Source organism: Petromyzon marinus, chromosome 43, assembly GCF_048934315.1.
Source record: "Petromyzon marinus isolate PM22_M1 ecotype Great Lakes invasive population chromosome 43, UKy_Petmar_22M1.pri1.0, whole genome shotgun sequence".
NCBI classification, from domain to species: domain Eukaryota; kingdom Metazoa; phylum Chordata; class Hyperoartia; order Petromyzontiformes; family Petromyzontidae; genus Petromyzon; species Petromyzon marinus.
In genome coordinates, this window is record NC_133709.1 from 16,757,229 (window position 1) to 16,774,350 (window position 17,122).

Genomic DNA, 17,122 nt, shown 5'->3' on the forward strand with positions numbered 1-17,122 from the left:
GGCCGCCGGGACCACGAGTTGGCCGCGTGCCGTCGTCCCCCTGATCTTCCGCTCGCTCGCTCCCTCGCTCGCTCACCCGCGGCGTGACCTGAGCGGGCCGCTCGTTGCGAGGCTTTTTTTGTCGCAGCGGACAGAGCGGCCGCCCGTCCCGGTTGACGCTGCGGCGCACGCCAACCGTTGGATACTCGGCGCCGTCCGCCTAGCGGTGGACGCGAAACGCCCTCGAGGCGTCGTTCGCAAACAAAAGTGGGCCGCTATGCGCACGCGCCGGCATCGTGGTTTCACCGCAGATTTACTCATTTGGGAAGTGCATCGTGGTGGCATCGGCCACTCCTTGCAAAACTAAAGTTCACCATGGGAGTCCAGTTCACCGTATTAGTCCATATTCTTGGTTCTTTCTGTAAAGTCACGTAGAAGGGAAACAATAAAATAATAAAATATATATAAAACAATGAAATTCTCACGACGTTTCGACTGTGACACAAATAGTCATTGTCAGGTGTTACAGTCGAAACGTCGTGATAATTTTATTGTTTTATATATATATTTTATTATTTTATTGTTTCCCTTCAACATGACTTTACCGAAAAAACCAAGAATATGAATCACTGCAGTCACTGAAAGCTTTAAATCATATTAGTCCAGTTTATCATGGGAGTCCAGTTGACCACGGTAGTCCAGTTTAGCATGGGAGTCCAGTCCCCTATTGAAGTCCAGGTCACCATGGGAGTCTCTTTAAGTGACCGCTTCGTGACCATTGTTAATTGAAGGACCATCGCTGTCTCGTATTCACACATGGGACATCGCAGCTTTTTGAAAAATGTACTTATTGATTTTTTAAAAAAACCTTTTTACCGAATTCGTTATATAAATGAAAAATGTCTCGTTGTTGGTTTGCCGAACCCGCCCCCCCCCCCCCCCAGGGCCAGATCATGGTCCCGTGAGGTCAGTAGTCACGTGTCTTTTGGAGGCCCCCCCCGCTTTCCTATATTGGTGTCTTGTCTTTCTCCTCGCAAAATCATTCACTAGATCGTCAAAATCTCGCTGTCTGACAAGGTCTGACTCTTGACACAGGTGGCAATGAGCTGAGACGTGTTTGGCACATGCTACTCCTCAGCTAATTTTTTTATTCTGCCTAGAAGGGAAAATGTCCCCTCAACCTGGCAGTTTTTCACTGGAAAAGTTGGGAAAATCCGAAGTGCCACGAGAACATTGGGGAACACTCAAACTTCTCAAGCAATTTAGTTGGGCACTTCTCACCCTCAGTCAGACATAAAAGACTGGAATTTGATGAGTTCGTTGGCAAAGTTCATGTCCAGGTCTGATGTATTTGCAGCGGAGAGTGAATTTACCTTTTCCACTATGACATCACTGTTAGACACCTGATCTGACATAAACAGAACTCCAAAGTGACTGGTCAAACGCTTGTAAGCGTCCAAGCAATGTTCATGGCATGCCACTAGCTTATCAATGATTACATAAAATGTTTCTATTTTGAACTTCTCCCTCCCCTCAGGTGTCACACCTGCCTCTGAGCTCTCATCTGTAAATGTTTTTGCGTTTCCTCTTTCGCTGAAGATCGTGCTTATATGACTGAGAGACATCTGTCACATTTAAGGCTGCCCTTTCAAAAGCTTCAAACTGGTCTCGCTGTCCCGCCACAGAATCCCTCAACGAAGACAAAAGCTGTGCTGCTACGGAGATGTCAACGTCACTTTTCTGTAGGTGCATGCAAGTGTGATGTCCCAGAAATGTGCCATGAACACCACCTCTAAGGTGTCCAATTTAGCACAGAGACCAGCGGCCTTAATTCGAGTATCTCTTTTCTCATTACAATCATTGCACATACCACCCAAGACCTCTCTAATGCGGGTGTCATTTCTCCACAGTGCCTTGGTTGACTCTGCCCGAGCACTCCACCGAGTACTGGACAGCGATTTTAATGCCAGTCTGACATCTGTCTTCCGAAAGACTTTCCCCCATCTGTGTGTGGATGAAGAGCAAAATGTGTACAGTGACTGCAACATGTTAAAAAAGACTCGTCAGCCTCTGGGCTGCTTCCGTCAACTCACACTGTAAGCGCTGCGGGGCTGGGAGGCCCTAGTGGTGAGCTCACGCTTTAAGTACCGAGAGGCCTCACACTGTCAGCACTCAGGGGCCGGGGGGCCCTAGTGGTCAACTCACGCTTTAAGTACCGAGGGGCCTCACACTGTCAGCACTCAGGGGCCCCGGGGGCCCTAGTGGTGAACTCACGCTTTAAGTACTGAGGGGCCTCACATTGTAAGCGCTGTGGGGCCTGGGGGCCCTAGTGGTGAGCTCACGCTTTAAGCACCCAGGGGCCTCGCGTTGTAAGCGCTGAGGGGCCGGGGGGCCCTAGTAGTGAGCCCACACTTTAAGCACCCAGGGGCCTCGTGGTCAGCTTGCGCTGTGTGCACCGAGGGCCCTGGCGTTCAACTTCCTTCGGAAGTCGTGGGCCACGCACCGCGTGCAGCCTGAGGCTTGGAGGCCCCTGGCAGTCCGAGGCCCCGGGGTACTGGCACCACTGGCCCCCCGCCCCTTGCTCAAATCTATGCCCGCAGGCGCGAGTGGCTTCCGAACGCCGCCCGCGATTGGAATTCCAAATTCAGCCGACAGAGGGAGCCAAGGGATTGGTGTACAGACGCTGTGGAGATGATAGGCAGCCAGCAACCACATGGGCCAGGCACCAGCAGCCACGCGGGCCAGCCACCAGCAAGCTGATTTACTCCAGGAGTGTCGGGTTTGTTGTGAATACATCTCACGCAGGAAAATGGCCAAGTTAAGAGCCCAGGAGGTGAACCTATTGCACGTTGGTGGAATGCCGACTCCGTCAATATTTGGCAGATAACAAGTTTTTGACGACCTGATGCATATTGGCCCCAAGCTGCTTCCCGCCTCCCAACCACACACGGAGCACATACAGAGTGCATACACACAGCACATGCAGAGTTCATACACACAGCACGTGCAGAGTTCATACACACAGCACGTGCAGAGTTCATACACACAGCATATACACAGTGCATACACACAGCATATACACAGTGCATACACACAGGACGTGCAGAGTCCATACACGGAGCAATACACAGTGCATACACACAGCATATACACAGTGCATACACACAGCATATACAGAGTACATACAGCATATACACAGTGCATACACATAGCACGTATAGAGTGCATACACACAGCACATACACAGTGCATACACACAGCACATGCAGAGTACATACAGCATATACACAGTGCATACACATAGCACGTATAGAGTGCATACACACAGTACATACACTGCTTACACAACACTTACACAGTACATACAGCGCACAGCACATACACACATCATATACACAGTGCATACACACAGCATATACACAGTGCATACACACAGGACGTATAGAGTGCATACACGGAGCACATACACAGTGCATACACACAGCACATGCAGAGTACATACAGCATATACACAGTGCATACACATAGCACGTATAGAGTGCATACACACAGTACATACACTGCTTACACAACACTTACACAGTACATACAGCGCACAGCACATGCACACAGTATATACACAGCGCATACACACAGCACATACACAGTACATACACAGCACGTACAGAGTGCATACATACAAAGACACCTCACACACAGCACACACATATATACACACAGCAACAACGACAAAGCCGGTGCTTGCAGCGAGTAGCAGCACCTTTGAAAGCCGGGACGGCACACGAGGGGGTGGGTGGCAAGCACCACGTCCGGCCGCCTTTGTCTCCCTAGTGGCGATGTTTTTACACACCGCACCATGTACTCATTTGAGGCTGAGTCGACCTATTGGGTGCCCAGGACCGGCTTAGATAATCGTCACCGGTGTTGGCCGCTACTAAGTGTCAGTGACGCCACCACGGTGCTCGTGCCAGGCCACGTGAAGAATGTATGTTGAAGGAATAGGTTTTACCCTTTTAACTGGCACAAAAACTGACACCTTTATTCAAGGCATCATGTTTGCAAAAACCACAACACAAGCAGTCAGAATGCAAACAAAAAAGACAACTCTGATAATATGCACTGTCCTTGAATTTGATTAGTCCACACCCGAGACAGCTTTTCTTAGAGCCTAGTCTCCATTGGTGTTGGACCAGAAGACGCCAAAAGGCGTACAACTCAAAAACAGCGCACCATCAGAGTATTGAGGGCTCGGGGTGAGCATTTACATTATGAGACCTCCTTTGCCAGAAACAAGATATAGGAATAGGTTTTACCCTTTTAACTGGCACAAAAACTGACACCTTTATTCAAGGCATCATGTTTGCAAAAACCACAACACAAGCAGTCAGAATGCAAACAAAAAAGACAACTCTGATAATATGCACTGTCCTTGAATTTGATTGGTCCACACCCGAGACAGCTTCTCTTAGAGCCCAGTCTCCATTGGTGTTGGACCAGAAGACGCCAAAAGGCGTACAACTCAAAAACAGCGCACCATCAGAGTATTGAGGGCTCGGGGTGAGCATTTACATTATGAGACCTCCTTTGCCAGAAACAAGATATAGGAATAGGTTTTACCCTTTTAACTGGCACAAAAACTGACACCTTTATTCAAGGCATCATGTTTTGCAAAAACCACAACACAAGAAGTCAGAATGCAAACAAAAAAGACAACTCTGATAATATGCACTGTCCTTGAATTTGATTGGTCCACACCCGAGACAGCTTTTCTTAGAGCCTAGTCTCCATTGGTGTTGGACCAGAAGACGCCAAAAGGCGTACAACTCAAAAACAGCGCACCATCAGAGTATTGAGGGCTCGGGGTGAGCATTTACATTATGAGACCTCCTTTGCCTGGCAAAGGAGGTCTCATAATGTAAATGCTTGGCAAAGGAGGTCTCAATACTCTGATGGTGCGCTGTTTTTGAGTTGTACGCCTTTTGGCGTCTTCTGGTCCAACACCAATGGAGACTAGGCTCTAAGAAAAGCTGCCTCGGGTGTGGACCAATCAAATTCAAGGACAGTGCATATTATTATTATCAGAGTTGTCTTTTTTGTTTGCATTTTGACTGCTTGTGTTGTGGTTTTTGCAAACATGATGCCTTGAATAAAGGTGTCAGTTTTTGTGCCAGTTAAAAGGGTAAAACCTATTCCTATATCTTGTTTCTGGCAAAGGAGGTCTCATAATGTATGTTGAACTTCTTTCGCACTGTTCGTGGCCAACTGTGCTCATCAGCGATGCGAAGTGTGCAAGGCTCGTTAGGAGGAGGTCACGGGTCACTCTATCTACGAACCGCCATCAAGCGCTCGCCGTAAGTTCGCTGCGCGGAGGAGAAGGACGTCCCCAAGACGTCCCTCGCCTTCCGTAGCGCACTTTTGAAGACGGACCACGACGGAGTCGACTCGTTGGTCCTCAAGAGATTGCTGACGTTGGCAAAGGACCTCAACATCGTCCTGCCGGCCGTCGACGAAGACTATTTGTCTTCTCTCAAGGTTGCAAGATGCATCCAGGTGCACCAGCCCTGGCAACGACCTAAAGGGTTGGCGGCGTGCACCTCGCCATTCCTACCCACAGACGGATGGAATGGTGGAGCGCTTGCACAGGACTCTTGGCTTTCGTGTTGAGCCACCAGGTCAGCGAGTCTCAGTTTGACTGGCACTTGCATGTTCCTGGGGTCCTGGCTGCCTATAGAATGGCCCCTCATGCGTCCACCGGCTATTCATCATTTTCTTTAATGTCCAATTACAAGTCGCGCCAAACAAGGCTAAATTAAAAATTTTGGAGCCCATGCGCTTTACTCTTCAGAGGCTTTCCCGAAGCGCGTGAGGCTTCCAGAGAAAAATTCCAATTCGCGCCAATTGGCAAATTAGCGGCTGCACATGAGTGGGCTCCAGGTGACAGAGCTGGCTGCGCTGTCCCCAGGTACCGGTGGGTACGTCCTCCAAATTGTTTAAACCCTGGAGGGGGCCCGGTTGATGTTATTCGGGTCGTTCGGCCCCAGTGCGCTCAAATTCTCTGGGGTCAGCGGAGTTGGTTTGTGCATCCCTCTTGCCTCAAGCCTTTCATCGCACCGCGTAAATTCATCCCATCTCCACTACGCAGGGGCCGAATGTCAGATGTGTCCGGCGAACTGAGGTGTGTACCCGCTGAGGTTGGGAACACTCAGGTGAGTCGTGTGATCCCATCCTCGGGTGCCGGGCGCCACCTGCGCCGTGTCCACAAGGTTCGGGAGAGCAAGGCGCCGTCAGCCCGGCCGACTGCTCTTCGTGAGGAGCCGGGTTCGACGGGACATGTTATAATTCCCCCCGGGACCCCCAGGGAGAGTACGCCCACCTCACCTGGGGGCCCGGACACAAGGGCTCGATCAAAGACTCTGCGGTTTTCGTGATCCCCATACACGCACGCTCCCACGCCGTCAGTCGGTTGTCGTACTCAGCAGGCCGTATTGGTTATTGGCTGAACCTGGCCTTCATTGTGCTTGCAGGTGGTGTTACACGGTGAGGGTGGGAGATGCCGGTGCTAGGGGGGGGTCCCGAGGTTCCGCGTGTTACTGCGTTTTTTTTTTAAATCTCTCTTCCTCTCTCTCTCTTCTTTTGTTTTTGCCTATTGTTGTTCTGTACTTCCGTCCCCTTTCCCCATTCGTTACTGTATGTTCTGTACATAGTGTATTGTACATATTGGAAAGATGGGTTGGGGTATTTATTTGTTGAGGCACACTAAGGGGTTTTGTTCTTTTGTTGAGGGGGAGTTGACAGCTGGGACCGCTGAGTGCTGCGAAGGGGGGGGGGGGGGGGTGATGTAGTGACATCGCAGGATGTCACTGTGCAGTGCCGGCCCTAGAGAGGCACGGCATGCGATGTAACGACATCGCGGACACCACGATGGTGTGGGTGTAGTACCAGCCCTAGAGAGGCCCACTGAGTGCTGACCAATAGCGCTGGATGGCACCACGCTTGGCGTGCAGTGCCAGCCCCTACAGGACAGGGTGTGGGAGTGCCGGCCGTAAGAATGGGGTTACTAAAGGCCATGGCACTCTGGTTGACCCGAGAAGACACGTGACCGGTTAAGTCTACAAAGGGGCCCAAGTGGGGGCTAGGGGTGGTCACGTGGTTAGCATCCAGATCCTTCGCGAGGATTCTGGAAGGTGGTCGTGGTCAAGGGCGGAGCCAGCAACGCCGCAGAGAATATCAGCCGGGTCCCCAGAGGGACCGGCGTTGTTGTTCATCATGAAGAAACGTTCGTCTACGTTCTACATTCTCCGAGTCTCCAACACATGGACCTGGACCCGAGCTGTGGTCCCGGTCCGTAGTAGAAGTTACGTTGTGATTAGTGTAGTTAGCCTGGTGGTCACCACCATAGGTTGTTATTCTGTTAAGGGGGAGTTATCCCGTGTGTTGGAGTTAAATAAACGTGTTGCCTCCAAGTATACATCTGCGACTCAGTTGAACTGACTGCATATGCACACAGCACGCACACACAATACAAAGACCCCCCATATAGCCTTAATAGGCTGTTTGGGCAAGTGCTGTTTGCAAGTAGCACCTATGAAGGCCGGCACGGCACGCGAGGGGGTGGGTGGCCAACACCACGCCCGGCCGCCTTTGTCTCCCCAGTGGTGATGTTTAAACGTGAGTGGGAATCGAACTAGAGTGTTGGAAGCAGAGCGCTAACCACTGCGCCACTGCCCCCCGCTACGCACGCACAGGACACAGAGAGAGTGGTTTTATCTCTCGTCACCGGTTTGTGGACTCTAACACTCTAAAAAATATTTGTTTTATTTTACCCGGTAAAGCCCCACTGAGATGCGTAGCTCTTTTTCAGAAGCTACCTGGCTATCACAAATTATAGCCCAAAGAAGTCGCTTATTATCACGTGGACATTTATAGAAGCAGCCAAATACTCTAAACGCGTGATGTCGATCCTAAATGTGGAGGGAACAACCCGGAGGACCCGGAGAAAAATCCACGTGACCACGGGGAGAGAGAGACGCAGATTCCAAATATACAGCAGGCGTCGGGGTTGGCATCCAACCCACGACTTCCTGCATACCAGGCGAGGTAGTTAACATCTCCTAGCCACCGTGGGAAGCGCGGTGTAGGCGCGGTGTTGGGGAGCGTGCGGGTGACGAGTTGAGGCGCACCGCGTCTCGCTGCGTGGCGACACGCAGAGACACTCGGGGACATGCGGGGACACGCGGGGACACGGCGACACGCAGAGACACGCCGAGACACGCGAGGACACTCGAAGACATGCGGGGACACGCGGGGAAACTCAGCGACACGCGGAGACACGCAGGGACACTCGGCGACACGTGGAGACATGCGGCTATACGCCATGACACTCGGGGACGCGGGGACACGCGAGGACACGCAGTGTCACGCGGCGACATGCGGCGACACACGGAGACGCGGGGACACGCGGGGACACACAGTTACACGCGGAGACGCGGGTACACGCGGTGACACGCGGCGGCGGTGGTGGCACCAGAAGGTGATGACCCCGCCACCCCCCTCAATGCTAGTGGACCCCAGGGGCCGTGAGACTGGCGCCAGCGCACCGGGTTCCCCATCGTGTACCCTGCCGCTGGAGCCACCGCTTTCATCCATTTACCCCGATCCAGACCGTGCCGCTGGCGTCGCGCGTCACGAAATGCAGAAAGTGTCAAATTCACGCCTGTCGCATAGAGAGACCGGCCCACTGGAAGTGGACATCGCCGAGCTGCTTCTGAGGCCCCTTCGAGTGGCCCCTCTGGGCCACAGAGCGGAAGGGCAGGCACTCTTCCCAACCCACCTTGCTACGTGAGGATCTCAAAGCAATACTTGGCGCAATGGCCCCTTCGCCGGTTGCGCGTGATGAGCGAACGAATGAGGAGCGGGAGAGGGTTGCGCGAACCGCCACCCACGATGCCGTGCACCACTCCGAGTTGATAAAGCTGCAGTCGCGGCATCTTGGGTAGTAGCCTAGCGATGGTGGGGGGGGGTGAAGGTCAGAGGTCACCCTCCACGATAACAAACCCCGCGTCGCTCACCAATTTGGCGACACGGCTCGGCGGCAGTGCCGTGTCCGCGGTTACGACTCCCGGGCCAGGCCACCCTGGTTAATATCGCGGCGGTCGTTTAACCGTTAAGCACCCATCCGTGCCGTCCTGCCTCGCTCGCGCTGGTGATGCGAACAACCCCGGCCGCTTGTTCGCGTGCCACCGGCGTCGCGGTCCGACTTTGGCCAAATGTAAAAAAAAACACTCGCTCGCAAGTTGCTCGATTTGGACAGCACACGCACACACCAATTGTCGCCCCCGAGTGAGAAGGCTGGGCAGGACCCTTCTGAAAGAAGCGTTTTGGGGGGCCCGGGTGAGGGCTTTCCTGGGTAATAAAACACAAACTACCAGCTTGTACATCGCCCGGCCAAACCGTTGCAGTTAATTTGAAGGTTCGCGCGGGAGTGTTTTCTTGTTGTTTGGCCCTTTTGTCGATACGCTTCTAAGCCTTCTTTAGAGTTCTGCGCTGGATTTCCGTGGACAATAAAAGTTGTTTCTGCTTTTGCTCTCGCCAGTTTGCATATTGCCTCCACCCCGCGGTGTCACTGCCGCCACTGCTGAGGCTCTTGGACTGTGGTCTCTTGCGTCTCTATGCAACTCTATGAAGCTCTGCGCCAGTGGTTCTTCACCTTTACTGCCGCCTTCCACCCCTTTGGTTGTCAATCGTTCAAAAAGTGTGCGGCAATCTGGCCATGTCTCGCACACACCCCAGGTGAAGAACCACTGCTCTATGAGATTCTATCCATCTCTTTGTAACTCTATGGCTCTCTGTGTAACTAATGTATATAATTCGATGGGTCTCTATGCAACTTTGTGGATCTCTATGTAACTCCATAGATCTCTATGTAATTTTGTTGCTCTCTATAAAACTCTTTAGGCCTCTATGTAACTCTATGGGTCTCTGTGTAACTCTGGCTCTCTATGCAACTCTGTGAATCTCTATGTAACTCTGTGGCTATCTATGCAACTCTATGGATCTCTATGGCTCTCTATGTAACTCTATGGGTCTCTGTGTAACTCTGGCTCTCTATGTAACTCTGTGGCTATCTATGCAACTCTATGGATCTCTATGGCTCTCTATGTAACTCTATGGATCTCTGTTTAACGCTATGGATTTCTGTGTAACTCTATGTAACTTTATGGCTCTCTATGCAACATCTATGGATCTCTACTTAACTCTATGGCTCTCTGTGCAACTCTATGGCCCTCTATGTAGCCACTCTATGGCTCTCTATGCAACTCTACGGCTCTCTGCACGACTCATCGTCCTTCCGCCGCTACCGCCACTGCTGCGACGATCCGTGGTGGTGGAGGCGGGGGTTGTTGGGGGCTGCTGTGGTCGCCGAGGTGACGGGGGGGGCGACCCCCAGCTTATCTCAGCTTGAGATAACAGCCCCCCCCCCTCTGAGAAAGTAGGGGAGGAGGGGGGGGACGGGAACACGGCGTGCGCTAGCTGGGAGAGATAGGGTAAGCCGACCTTGTACGCACGCTGGCGGTCGTCACTGCTTGTTATATAAGCCCGGGGGCATTGGGCCCGGGAGTTATGGGGGACAGGGGGAGGCGCACACAGATAACGGCTGCCACGGGGCCCCAGAATGGATGTTGTGAACTTCTTTGGCACCGTACATAGCCAACCGTTCTCATTGGAGGTGTGTACAGTGCCGATAAAAAGGTTTGTGAACCCCAATGATAATTATGGGAATTCCATAACTTTACCATGATAGCCTTCTTGAATGAAAACTGGTCTTTTCTTAAATATCCAAAAGAGTTTATATTCACCAATTCCAAGTCTTTTGACACAAAATTACGCATGAATTAAACAATGAGTCATTAAGGTTCAGAGTATGTAAAACAGGAAGGTAATCCCTGGTTTCATTAGCTCAATTAAGGGAATGATTATAATTTGGTGTTTAAATAATTAGGTAGAATTTCAGGGGAGAGTTTTTGAGGCCCCACCCTTTATAAATATCAGAAAGTTTGTGAGTTTGGTCTTCACCATATAGGTGCGTGTGGAAACAAGGCATGCCACGATCAAAATAAAGATATGAGGATCTCAGAAAAAGAGTTATTGATGCTCATCAGTCCAGAAAGGATTCCAAAACCATGCCTAAGAATTTGGGGCTCCACCAATCCACAGTCACACAGATAGTCTACAAATGGAGAAAGTGCAAGACTACAGTCACTCTACCCAGCAGCCGTTGTGCTACCAAAATCTCTCCAAGTACAAACCGGAAAATCAACAAGGAAGCTGCAAAGAACCCTAGAGAAACATTCAAGGACTTGCAGGCGACTCTCGCCTTGGCTAATGTGAGTGTTAATGACTCAACTATGAGAAAAATACTGAACAAGAATGGTATGCGTGGAAGGATACCTTCTGAAGTTCGCCAAAGAGCACACAGATGATCCACAAGGCTTCTGGAACAATGTTCTCTGGACAAATGAGTCAAAGCTAGAACGTTTTGGCCTCAATGAGAAACGTTATATTCTTGTTTTTTTCGGTAAAGTCACGTAGAAGGGAAATAATAAAATAATAACACATAATAAAATAAAATTCTCACGACGTTTCGGCCACAACGCAAGCAGCCCTCCTCAGGTGAAGAACTAATTAGGACGCTGTCTTTCCGACAGCTCTGTTCTTTACCTGAGGACGGCTGCTTGCCTTGTGGCCAAAACGTCGTGATAATTTTATTTTTATAATGTAAAATTTTTATTATTTTATTATTTTCCTTCGACGTGACTTTACCGAAAGAACCAAGAATATGAATCCGTGCAGTCACGAAAGCTTTCAATCGAAAAAGTGAAGCGTTATGTTTGGCAAAAACCAAACGCTGCTTTCAAACATAAGAATATCATCTCATCTGTCAAGAGTGGTGGTGGTTTGGGGCTGCTTTGCTGCTTCAGGACCTGGATGGCTTGCCGCCATTGACACAACCACGAATTCTGCATTGTATCAGGATATTCTAGAGGAGAATGTCAGGCCATCCGCCATGTAAGCTGAACCTGAACCGAAAGCGGATGTTGAAGCAAGACAATGCTCCTAGACATACATGCAGATCTACAAAAGAATGGCTGCAGAAGAGGAAATTCCGCGTTTTACAATGGCCTAGTCAAAACCCGGACCTAAACCTCCATCGAAATGTTGTGGCAGGACCTGAAGCGAGCTGTCCATGCAAGGCAACCCTTGAATGGCTCCCAGTTGAAATAAATTCTGTAAGGATGAATGGGCCAGAAATCCTAAAATCAAAGGTTACAGGAAACGCTGAGTTGCAGTCATTGCTGCTCAAGGGGGTGTCACCAGTTACTGAATCTAAAGGTTCACACACTTTGTTTACACGTGTTTATTGAATGTAGACTCACTTGGGGATGAATACATGTTCGAAAGAGGATCGTGTTTTTGTGTAATTTGTTTACACAGGTTATCTTTATTATTATGACTTAGATTAAGATCTAATAACATTTTAGGTTTGAATTATGTAAAATACGTGAAAATCCTAAAGGGTTCACAAACTTCTTCTCGGCACTGTACATGGCCAGTAATAATTTCGTTAGAAGGTCACAATAGCATTTTGCGGTGACCCAAATGCAGCAACTACGTATCATGAACCTCCCGACACAATCTGCCATAGTCTATGAGTAACTGTGAGTCTATGGGTCTTCTGTGTGAGTCTATGAGGCTTTGTTGTGAGTCTATGGATCTCTGTGTAAGTCTAAGGGTCTCTGTGTGTTAAAGTGGTCGAGGCTTGTCCAAGTTTTTCCGTGGAAAGTCGAACCCTGGGGACTTCACTGCACGGAGTTGAACTTCTTTCGCACCTCCAACCATTGTAGTTGGAGGTGCGGGGGAATGAGAACAAACACCAAAAACAGCTGTAAAGAAATTCGTTTGTAAATCTAGATTTAAAAGCGCATAGTTCCAGTGATATCGAAAGGAACAGAATTCCAGACTGCCACAGAAGCACATCTGAAAGCGCCGCGCGATGCGCTGCCCACCGTCGTTCGGTGGCTGGCCAAAAGCCGCTGCAAGAATGACAGGCGTTTGCGTGATGGCTTCTGGTGTTTGACGAGATCAGCGAGGTATTGCGGCTCATTCGTTACAAGCCTTTTGTGTGTGATCAGTGCAACCTTACAACGCATGTTCGTCCGGCAACAGGAAGCCAACGCAGCTCGGAGAGCACGGAACGGACGCGGTCGGCTCTTGAGGCGCTCGTCAGGACGCGTGCCGCTGAATTGTGCACGCACTCTGCAGCCTGGTGATGCTTTTGCCAGACGTCCCGTAGAGTAGTGGAGTTGCAATAATCGTAGCCCTTGTCGATATGACGCTATGTTTTGCACAGCACCGTGTTGGCTTCGTCACGACTCAAAACGTTGACACGTTTTCGCATGCCCCTTCGTGCCCTGCTCATAAACAATGCGATGGCTTTTGCGCGAGAGGTGCATTTTTAAATCGAATTTTCACTCTCTTTCAATTATACTCCAATAGATATATACAGTATGAAGAAGGCCCACTGCTTGAAACGTCGCCTATTATATATGTTTTTCTACGAGCACGCGAGCGCTATTGATGAAGAGTTTTTTTTTTAATCGCAGTGGTTTGTTGCTAGAATTCAGTCCGGAGCGATCACCGGTTCGATGGCATGTCCCGGCGCAGCAGTTGAAGCAACGATTCAAGCTTCTTCACCCCCTCCACACTAGTCCTCTGTCTACCCTGCACGGGCGCCACGGTGGCTAGGAGATGTTAACTACCTCGCCTGGTATACAGGAGGTCGTGGGCTCGACCTCGACCCCGATGCCTGCTGCTGTATATTTGGAGTTTGCGTTCCTCTCTCTCCCCGTGGTGGCGTAGATTTTTCTCTGGGTCCTTATCACAACGCAATCTATGGGTCTCCACGTGAGTCTGTGGCTCTCTACGAGGGGCTACAGGTCTCTGTGTGAGTCTAGGTCTCTATGTGAGTCTGTGGGTCTCTATGTGAGTCTATGGGTCTCTGTGTGAGTCTGTGGGTGTCTGTGTGAGTCTGTGGGTCTCTATGCGAGTCCGTGGGTCTCCACGTGAGTCTGTGGCTCTCTACGAGGGGCTATAGGTCTCTGTGTGAGTCTAGGTCTCTATGTGAGTCTGTGGGTCTCTGTGTGAGTCTATGGGTCTCTGTGTGAGTCTGTGGGTGTCTGTGTGAGTCTGTGGGTCTCTATGCGAGTCCGTGGGTCTCCACGTGAGTCTGTGGCTCTCTACGAGGGGCTATAGGTCTCTGTATGAGTGTAGGTCTCTATGTGAGTCTGTGGGTTTCTATGTGAGTCTATGGGTCTCTGTGTGAGTCTGTGGGTGTCTGTGTGAGTCTGTGGGCCTCTATGCGAGTCCGTGGGTCTCCACGTGAGTCTGTAGCTCTCTACGAGGGGCTATAGGTCTCTGTGTGAGTCTAGGTCTCTATGTGAGTCTGTGGGTCTCTATGTGAGTCTATGGGTCTCTGTGTGAGTCTGTGGGTGTCTGTGTGAGTCTGTGGGTCTCTATGCGAGTCTGTGGGTCTCTATGTGAGTCTGTGGGTCTCTACGTGAGTCTGTGGGTTTCTATGTGAGTCTATGGGTCTCCACGTGAGTCTGTGGCTCTCTACGAGGGGCTATAGGTCTCTGTGTGAGTCTAGGTCTCTATGTGAGTATGTGGGTCTCTATGTGAGTCTATGGATCTCTGTGTGAGTCTGTTGGTGTCTGTGTGAGTCTGTGGGTCTCTATGCGAGTCTGTGGGTCTCTATGTGAGTCTGTGGGTCTCTACGTGAGTCTGTGGGTCTCTGTGTGAGTCTATGGGTCTCTATGCGAGTCTGTGGGTCTGTACGTGAGTCTCTGTGTGAGTCGATGGGTCTCTATGCGAGTCTATGGGTCTCTAAGCGAGTCTGTGGGTCTCTATGTGAGTCTGTGGGTCTCTATGTGAGTCTGTGGGTTTCTATGTGAGTCTATGGGTCTCTGTGTGAGTCTATGGGTCTCTATGTGAGTCTGTGGGTCTCTATGCGAGTCTATGGGTCTCTGTGTGATTCTGTGGGTCTTAATGTGAGTCTGTGGGTCTCTACGTGAATCTGTGGGTCTCTGTGTGAGTCTATGGGTCTCTATGCGAGTCTATGGGTCTCTATGCGAGTCTGTGGGTCTCTATGTGAGTCTATGGGTCTCTATGCGAGTCTGTGGGTCTCTACGTGAGTCTGTGGGTCTCTATGTGAGTCTGTGGGTCTCTATGTGAGTCTGTGCGTCTCTATGCGAGTCTATGGGTCTCTGTGTGATTCTGTGGGTCTTTATGTGAGTCTGCGGGTCTCTACGTGAGTCTGTGGGTCTCTGTGTGAGTCTATGGGTCTCTATGCGAGTCTATGGGTCTCTATGCGAGTCTATGGGTCTCTATGCGAGTCTATGGGTCTCTACGCGAGTCTATGGGTCTCTATTGAAAAATTATTGAAAAATTATTGAAATACCAAATTAGCAGTTTCCTGTCCACCAACAATCTACTACATCTAAAACAATCTGGGTTCCAGAAAAAAATTCAGCACCACATCTGCTGCATTAGACTCTTTGAATCAAATTTACAATAGCCTTGATAATAAGCAGTACTGTGCCTGTCTTTTTCTTGACCTGTCCAAAGCTTTTGATACAGTAGACCACAACACCCTGCTTCGTAAACTAAGTTGCCTCGGTTTTTCCGAGAACACAGTACAATGGTTAAAAAATTACCTCTTTTCTCACACCCAAACTGTATTCACAGATGGTTGGAGGTCAAACAGTGTTAAGATAACAAAAGGGGTTCCACAGGGTTCCATCCTCGGCCCCCTCTTGTTCTCTCTTTATGTCAATGACTTGGGCACTGAACTGGATCATTCCAGGGTAAATCTTTTTGCAGATGACACGATACTGATTACTGGCCGCTCTCCGGATGACGTGATTGCTAAGCTCCAGGGTGATTTCAACAAACTACAACATCAGCTAGTTTCTCTTAAACTAGTCCTCAATACCTCCAAAACCAAGGTGCTATGCTTCTCTCCGGGACTAAAGCAGGAAGTTATTTTTCCCCAATTACATTCCTTGAATAATTATCAAATAGAGCAAGTCAAGATCTATAAGTATCTTGGGGTCATCCTGGATTCAAAACTTAGTTTTGAAGATTACATTGATTATATTGGTAAAAAGACAAAAATAAAAATTGGTTTTCTGTATCGACACAAGCACTGCTTCCCCCCAATGTTCCGTTTGGAATTGATAAAAGCTACCATACTGCCTCTACTTGACTACTGTGACATCGTGTATAAATCAGCCCCAAGTACTGTACTGAAGAAGCTTGATTCCATCTATCACTCGGCCTTAAGATTTGCATTGAACTGCCCATATAGGACTCACCACTGTGATCTCTACATTGGGTCAAACTTAACATCTCTTAATGTTCGGCGGCTTGTGCACCAGATCTTATTTATTCACGATGTACTTACAAAAAATTCCGCAGACTACCTACTGGATCTCCTCTCTGTTTCAAAGAACAAATTTTACCTCAGGTCTTCGCTCATTTACCAGCTTCACATTCCCTATTGCCGTACAAAAACTGGAGGAAGGGCCTTTGCTATTGATGCCCCCAGGGTCTGGAATGCTATTGCCAATAAACTGCAACTTGAATCACTACCTATGAGATCTTCACTCAAAACTGCTCTAGAGGAGTTGTACAACCCTAGCTGCCACTGTTATTCAGTGGCCTAAAATATGGCTCTAGATATTGGTGTTATAATTTATTTATCTAGTTTATTGTTAAAAATTCGGTCACAGTCCCTATGATCACTGTTACATTGCATTTATGGCTTTTATTTTGGTGATTTCGAAAACGTTTTTTTTTGTTTTGGCCATGTTTTTGTTTATTGTAGTACGGAGTTAGACTGATGGCCTTAATCTTAGTTGTCTTGTGGTTGTTGTTGTTATTTGATTTGCATCCCACTGGGATTTTTGCATACAGAGTTGGTGTACGGTGCTATTTCAGGAATATTTTGATATTTTTTTCCTGTATTTTCTGTTTGCACAGTCACATAATCACTTTAAGATGTTTTCTTGTTCATGTTTTTTGTTTG